Source organism: Pteropus vampyrus, unplaced genomic scaffold (genome assembly GCF_000151845.1).
Source record: "Pteropus vampyrus isolate Shadow unplaced genomic scaffold, Pvam_2.0 Scaffold61, whole genome shotgun sequence".
NCBI classification, from domain to species: domain Eukaryota; kingdom Metazoa; phylum Chordata; class Mammalia; order Chiroptera; family Pteropodidae; genus Pteropus; species Pteropus vampyrus.
The window spans coordinates 6,226,050-6,234,346 of record NW_011888842.1 but is presented as its reverse complement, the minus strand read 5'-3'; positions in this window follow the sequence as shown (position 1 = coordinate 6,234,346).

Genomic DNA, 8,297 nt, shown 5'->3' with positions numbered 1-8,297 from the left:
GGTTTAGTGTGGTGGTTAGAGCATGGCCTCTGGAGCCAAACTTCAGGGGACTGTAGCCTGGTGTGAAGTTGTGTGGCCTTCAGCAAATTGTGTGACAGAGGTTAACTGTGCCTAAGTTTCCTCCTCCATAAAGTTCTCATGTGAGGATTAAATGAATTAACTTGTGCTTATAACAGTACCTAGAACACTGTTAGGGCTTCACAAATGTCAGCTACTACCACTGCTACTACTATTATTGTTGTCGTTGTGTTATTTTTGAACTCCGTCCTATGACCCCAATGCCCTTCTCCTTATGCAAGACTCAACTCAAATTCTCATCCCCTAGGAAGCCTTCTCTGATCCTTGTTCCCCAGCAGATTTAGATGTTCTCTAAAATTGACCGAACTTATTTATATGTATAAATTTACCTATTTTCTGGTCTCGCTCCTTGACTAAGCTGTGATCTTTGCCCTGTCTTTATCTGAAACATGTAAGTGTTAAATTGATGTTTGTTGAATGAATAAAGGATCACATTGATTCCTCAATCTAGGAATCATTCTTAACTTCTTTCTTTTCCTCATGCCATGCCCAATCCAACAGCAAGTCTTGCCAATTCTACATCTAAAATGGATCCTGAATCTGCCTCTAGGCCAGTCCAGACTACCATCTCCTCATACTTGAACAACTCGGCTTTCTCACTGGTTTCCATGCTCTTGCCCTGGTCACCCTATGATCCAACTTCATTTCCCTTCTTACAACTCTCCCTTGACTTCTCATTGCTCTCAGTCTACTTACATGGCTCCAGAGCTCTGTATAGCTAGCTCCTACCTTCCCGCGTACCACTCTCTCCTTCATCAGTATGCTTCATCTGTTCTGGTCTCCTTTTAGTTCCTTTCCCACCTCATGGTCTTTTATACGTGCTGTTCCCTCTGGTCTTTGCAGAGCCAGCTCCTATTTTTTGATTTCAAGTTTAATGTTACATCCTCAAAGAGGCTTTCTCTGACCACCTTAAGGGAATGTTGCCCAGTTTTTGTGTCACAGCACCCTCTTTATCTATTTTGTAGAATTTGTCATAATCTGCAAATATCTCGCTTGTTCATGCATTTATTTGTGAATTGATTATCTCAGTGTATTGCATGTACAACAAACTTCAAGGTATACCTTTTTTTTTTTTTTTGGCTTGTTCACTAGGGTATCTCTAGATCAGTAATTAATACATTTCTGCTAAACGAGTGGATGAATGAATGAATGAATCCTCCTAGCAACGGAATGAGTAGACCAAATACATATGCTCACTTTACTGATGACAAAATCGAAGTGTAGAGAAGCTGATTCTTGCCCTAGGCCACACCAGGCTGGGAGCCGTACACCAGATCATGGACTTTTCCCGCTAGACCATTTCGCCTTGAGGGAGACAGACTTTGGGCTGGGAACCCGGCTCAGCTGATTCACAGACTGATCCCCCAACACGGGAGTGCATGGCAGAGAGCCCACGGTTCCTGTCTCTAAAGCAGTACTACCCGTGTGTGGCTAAGGATTACATCACATCCACTTCTAAATTCCGGGCTGCACTTGGGGCATTGCACACACCCAGTAAACACCCAACGACCATTAGAAAAGTGCAGTGATTGTTTGAGAAAGGAAATCAGAACCATAGGCCTGAGAACAGGCTTGATCTCCCAGGACCTTCTTCAGAGCTGTTCTAATTTAGGCCTGATGGAATGGGAAAGCTGTTGTTTCTAGTTTCCTTACACTACTGTGGCCTAATTTGGAAGATTTTGCCATTCCTGCTTTTCTGACTGCAGCCTGAGAGGAGACCCTGATTATTGACATCATTTAAAATATTGCTTTGGCCACTGATAACAAGCTGGCAGCAAGGTACCATTTCTGTGATTTCAGGAGGAAAGTCCCTGGAGAGAGAACCAAGTGACATAGAGCCCTGGACCCGAAGTCAGAAGGGCAGTGCTGTGGGTGGGAAGGAAGGCCCTTGGCCTTCCAGGCAGCAAACTCTAGGTCCCTTAGTGACCCTCAGCTACCTCCTCTGTAAGGAATGATTTGGGTCTGATGGTGGCCCGGGAGTCAGAGGGTTTGGATCTGGTGCTGACTCTATTGCTAGTTTGTGGTGAAGATCCTTGTCAAGGCCCTTTCCCTCTCTGGGTCTTGGTTTATCATCACTACAAGGACAGGGTTGAATGTAGCTCTAATATTTGCTCTTTCTGTGGCTTTTCCAAAGAAACGTTTGCTCCTTTAGGACTGGGTTTCCCTATCAGACAGTCCTCGGAAGCCAGCATGAAATCAACACGGCTACCTCTAAATGGTTCAACAAAGCCTCTTAGTCCTAAAGGCCTGAATTCTCAGGGGCACTCTAGGAGTCAAGTGCTTACTCCTATCACTCTCCCAGCTATAGATGCTAGGTACACATTCCAATAACAGATACCCACTCCAGTGAAGGAGGATCTTCAAGAAGGCAAGGTCATAGAAGCAGGTTGGGGAGTATGACTCCTCTGAGAGTCTAGAAGTTGTGGGCATTGAACCCCGAGGACATAGTACTCTCCTGGCCTTGACCTACTATGTGAAAAGACAGGGTTTAGGAAAATCGGATATGTCCCAATGTCTTCTGAGTGTTTACTATGGTGCAGGCTTTGGCTCAACACTTTACATATACTGTTTTGTTTAATCTTGAGTCCTGCGAGATAGATATTATCATCTTCATTCTGCAGAGGAGAAAGTCGAGATGCGGAGCTAAAGAGACTTGTTTAAGTTTATACAGCTAGAAAGACCAGGGTAGAACCCAGCACTCTACCGCTAAACTGCTGTCTCTCTTAATAACAATAGCAAAAAAAATAATTAAAGTTGAGACAGTTCAGTTAAGTAGTTGTGGAAATTACTCTGGACTTGAGGACTAAATAAATGGCTATGAATTCTAGTTTTTGAATTTATTAGGTTGGTGACTATGGGCAAGTCATTGGGCTTATTTGAGTGATAGTATACTAACATATAAAAGGGAGATAATCACTTCATACGATTTAACGAGATAATGTATGTGAAGTTTTTAGCATTGATGCCTGGCATATAATAAGTGCTCATTAAATGTTAGTCACGATTACTGTTAGTGCTACTGCCTTCCCTCCAGAGTGGTTGCAAAGCTCAGCTGAGATAACGATTGGGAAAACTCTGTTTGTTCTGCACCTGTCAGTAAATCCCCTTTATTACAATTATAGCAACCTAAAGGAAAGGGTTATTTGTGAGGCTCTGGCTCCATTCCCCACTAAATGGTTGAAATTCTTTGCTCTGCAGCCAACATTGATGATGAGCAAGGGTTTGACTTGGTGCCCACTGTGAATGACGTCCTTCAGTAGATCTCCAAGAACTGCAGCAAATGCTTTTCTGAACTTATTTTTAGCACCAGAAGGATTTTGAAGCAGGATTTCAACATTTAGTTTCATTGTCTGGGGAAGGTACTTTGCAATTAATGTGAGTTTACGACTTAGGACTTTCTCCCTTTCATCATCTTAAAAAGAGGTACCATGGAGGCAGATCAAAGATGTGCTTGGCAGAAATATCCCCAGATCCAAATGAGTTCTATTGTTGGTTATTCCTGATAATTGACATAATCTGTGCTCATTGTAAAAAAAATTTGGAAAATCAAAAAAACTATTAAGGAGAAAAATTTTTAAATACTCATAATGCAATTATTCAGAGACAAAGATCATTAATATTTTGGTGTATTTTCTTTTGATCTTTTATTTTATATACATATTCATATATTGTTTTACATAACTGTGATTATAGTATAAATGGTCATGTAACTTATTTTTTATAAGACTTTATATATTTAGAGTAGCTTTAAGCATACAGCAAAATTGACAGGAAGGTACAGAGATTTCCTGTGTACCTCCTGCCCCCACACATGCATAGCCTCTCCTATTACCCACATCCCTGCCAGAGTGGCACATTTGTTACAATTAATGAACCTACATTGAAACATCATATTTGCTCAAAGTTTATAGTGTACATTATGGTTCACTCTTGGTGTTGCACATTCTTTGGTTCTGGACAAATATATAACGACGTGTATCCATCATTATAATATCATGCAGAGTATTTTCACTGCCTTAAAAATCCACTGTGCTCCACCTATTCATCCCCCACCCCCAAACCTGGCAACCACTGACATTTTTATTGTCTTTACAGTTTTGCCTTTTTCAGAATGTCATATAATTGGAATCATGCAGTATGCAGCCTTTTCAAATTGGCTTCTTTCACTCAGCAATATGCATTTAAAGTTCCTTCATGTCTTTTCATGGCTTGACAGCTCATTTCTTTTCAGTGCTGAATAACATTCTGTTGTCTGGATGTACCACAGTTTATTTATTCATTCACCTACTGAAGGACATCTTGGCTGCTTCCAAGTTTGAGCAAATATAAAGTGGCTATAAACATCTATGTGCCGGTTTTGGTGTGGACGTATGTTTTCAGCTGCTTTGGGTAAATACCAAGGAGAATAAATGCTAGATCCTATGGTAAGAGTATGTTTCATTTTATAAGAAACTACCAAATTGTCTTCCAATGTCGCTGTGGCATTTTGCATTCCCGCTAGTAATAAATGAGAGTTCCTGTTGCTCCACATCCTTGTCAGCATTTGGTGTTGTCAGTGTCCAGATTTTGGCCACTGTAGTGGCAACCTATTTTTTTCACAAAGAATTTCCTTCACGAATGTAATTTTTTATAGGTGTATAGTGTTCCAACATAGGGAGGTCACAGAGCACAAAGTATTTAACCTACCCCTTATTGCTATCTGTTTCAATTTTTCTAATTTTCACTATTATCAATAACATTCTCATGAACATTTTTATACATAAATCTTTATTTACTTCTGATTATTTATTTCCCTTGGATATATTCTTAAAAGTGGAAATAGTGTGTCAAAAGAGTGCAAATATTTTTCAGGCTTCCTGGAAACTTTCTATCATTGCATTCCTATCAAGAGTATGAGACACTCCCTCACCAGCAACAAGTATTATCAGTTGTTTTAAATCGTTGATGAATCAATAGGTTAAAAAAATGGTAACTCATTGTCTCAATTGGCAAATCTTTGATTGCTTAAATTGAATGTACAGTACAGGTAGTCCATGCTTCTTAGCCGCTTGTATTTCCCAGTGGGTTATGTTAGTGTTCTTTGGTGGACAGACTTTGCTAATAGTGGCCCCAATAATCCCAAAGTTGTCTGCGGATGACGTCAAGCCTTGCATTTAGCCACATCTGATAGGAGAATAGACTCCAGCAGGATTAGAAACTGTCAGCATTGCAGTTTCAGTGAAACCAGAAAGAGGAAACTCTCTGTTTTATTGGAATCTGGGAGATGAAGTTATTTTTCTGAGCCATGTCTATTATATAATTATGCCTTCTTTTCTTACTCTCAAAGCTTCTCTTCGATTCTGCTCTAGCAGGAGGGCTAAATTTGGTGTGTATGTATTCTTCCTTGTAGAATGTGTTCATCAGCCTCCTACTATGTGCAGCACACAGTGGCCACACGAATGGACTGTGGAGACTAGAGAAGAACCCGGGCTTTGGAGTTGGGCAGATCTTGGGCAAGTCCCTTAACCTCTTGGTGGCTCAGTTTCCTCTTCTTTTAAGTATGGGTGGTATAGCCTTACCTTTGAGGAATAAATGTATTATGAGTACAAAACTCCTGGAACAGTATTTGCCAGATCATAAGGCTCCATTTAGCTCAATAAACAATTCTCGAGCCACTTCTGTGTGTTTGTCACTGTGCTAGGTGTTGAAATCAAAGAGGAGTCAGATGGGGCCCTTTATAATGTCTGCATTACCTACAGGAGAAAGGTCAGGCTGTTCATCAACTCCGACAAGGCCCTGTCTGACACCTGCTGTTCTGTGGCCCTCTCATTAAGTCCTGTGGCCCCAGGTGTCATGGTGGGTTGACAGCTCTCTTTAGAGCCCTGGCCCTTAGCTGCATTTCTGGAACAACAGGAAAAGTGCCAGTCAACATTAGGTACACAGAGAGTCACAGCTATAATTTTTATTTTCTCTTTTCTTCTTAAAGTTGGATCATAAGCATTTTCCCTTTATAGTACAGTTGTTAAGGGAAGCACTAGAGCCAGTTTGATTTCAGGCTCCATCACTTACTAAGTGACCTTGGAAAAGTGGCTTAACCTATCTGTGCCCTAGTTTCCTTATCTGTGAAATAAGGATAATAATAGTACCTACTTCCTGGGGTTCTTCTTAGGATTAAACAGAATATTTTATGTGTAACTCTTAGTAATGTCTAGCACATAGTAAGGGCTCAGTGATCTAGTATTACTATTTGTTATACTGTCTTTTTAGCCATCCTTACAATAAGTTTGCATGATTAAGTTGAACAGATATAATACCATTCTCTGTTGTTGGATATTTAATGTGTTTCTGTTTGTAAACACAAAGAAAAGTATTATTCCTAAGAAAATTTTAAAGTCATCTTGAAATTTAGAGATAAAGTCAGGGCAAGAAATTTAAGAATTAAATGTTGAATAAATAACATTAATATGCTTAAATTGCCTTTAAAAAATCAACATTTCTGTATATATTACAGGGCAATTAACCCATCTCAGAAGTATGGGGTTTCCCTACTTCTGAGGCAGAGAGCTGGCCTGGATCACTTAGGTAAGGTCTTCTAGTCTTTCTGCAGGCGAAGAAGCTGCATCAGCTCTTCTCTCCTACTGCCAGAGAATCTCTGATATAGCACAGCTGAGGGCCAACCCAGCATTTTCAGCTATACTTAGGGATATGTGGTAGGGCAACCATCAAGCCATGTCACCTGATGGGGAAATTATGGGACAGAGATTTCTGCTGTGGTGCTTCAGCCAAGAAAGCTCAAAGTTAGCATTGGTATAAATGAAATATGAACCTACACAGGTCTAGCACCTTCTGTGTGCCAGGCTCTGTAAAATATTCTCTACCATCCTTAGCTCAACTAAATAAGACAGAATTTATTGGCCCCAATTTACAGATGAGGAAACTGAAGCTCAGAGAGGTTCGAGGTTTCCTCCAAGGTCACCCAGCTGGCAGAGTCATGACCCAGATCTGTCTGACTGTGAAGATACAAGCTCTTCCCATGGTACCACAGGATTTTTCAGTTTAATTCAACTTAACAAGCATGGATTAGCACTCACACGTATTACCCCTGCTAGGCACTGAGAACAGAGAACACAGCCCAGTGGGAGAAATAGACAAATTGCAAGTTCTAGTAGTCCTAGTAGTAGGAGGATACACGCCTATGAGAAGTAATAAAGCTGTACGGACAGTTCAATTTATCCTGTTGTATATATTTCTGAAAGCCATCCTTAATCCTTTTAGGAAGAGGCCGGGGAGAGATAGATTGATAGATCAGGGTTGTAATCAATGAATAAACAAAGGGCAGTGGGAAAATTGGGATGGAGATTAATTCCCACTCAGAGATCTAGGGAAGTCTTAGAGGATATGGTATTTTGGTTGGGATTTGAGTGTGAGGAAGAATCAGCAAGAGTATTGGGAAGGGGCATGACCTGTTCACCCCCTCTCACAACAAAGCTAAAAACAGAATCTTGATTTGGGCTTGCTGTATAGTGGCCTGAAACCAAAACACCCACACACACCTCTCTCATTTTGTGCTCCACCCCCATTATACATAGACGGACCTACCAAGACACACCCAAAGATACTCACAGACGCAAAAACGCAAAGAAAATATACATAAAACACACACCAGTACACATGCAGGTACTTAAAACACAATATATGCAAATAGATACTAGCTTCCATACTCATAAGCTCACGCAAATACATATAATACTCATACACAGACCCACAAAGATGTTTACGCTTTCATACACAAGCACGTACATATTCTCTCCCCACCCACTACTCATATAGGTAAATACATGCATTTTTTCATTAACATGGACACAGGTTCACATGCAAATCTCATCCTGCCATTCTGGTTGGGGGCCAGTGAATAATGGGAAGCCATGCACGAAGGCAAATATCACGTAGCCGAGGGCCAGGAATGGGCTGGCGATGGGGCTGGGATTAAGCCCTGTCAGATGACAAACCCGCCCCGCCTAGCTCCCTCTGAAAGCTGCTGAGCCGAGGCTGCAAGCGCCTGAGCAAGCTCAGGATCCTGGGCGGATGGTGCGAGGCCGCGCGCCAGAATTCCAACCTCACACAGGGTTCAGTGTCAACCAGGGTCAAGCTCTGCTAACAGACCAACCCCAATCCCTGCAATACGCAAGCCGGCTCTGGGGACACACAGGGCTATGGCTTGGGGCTTATCTTAACACAGG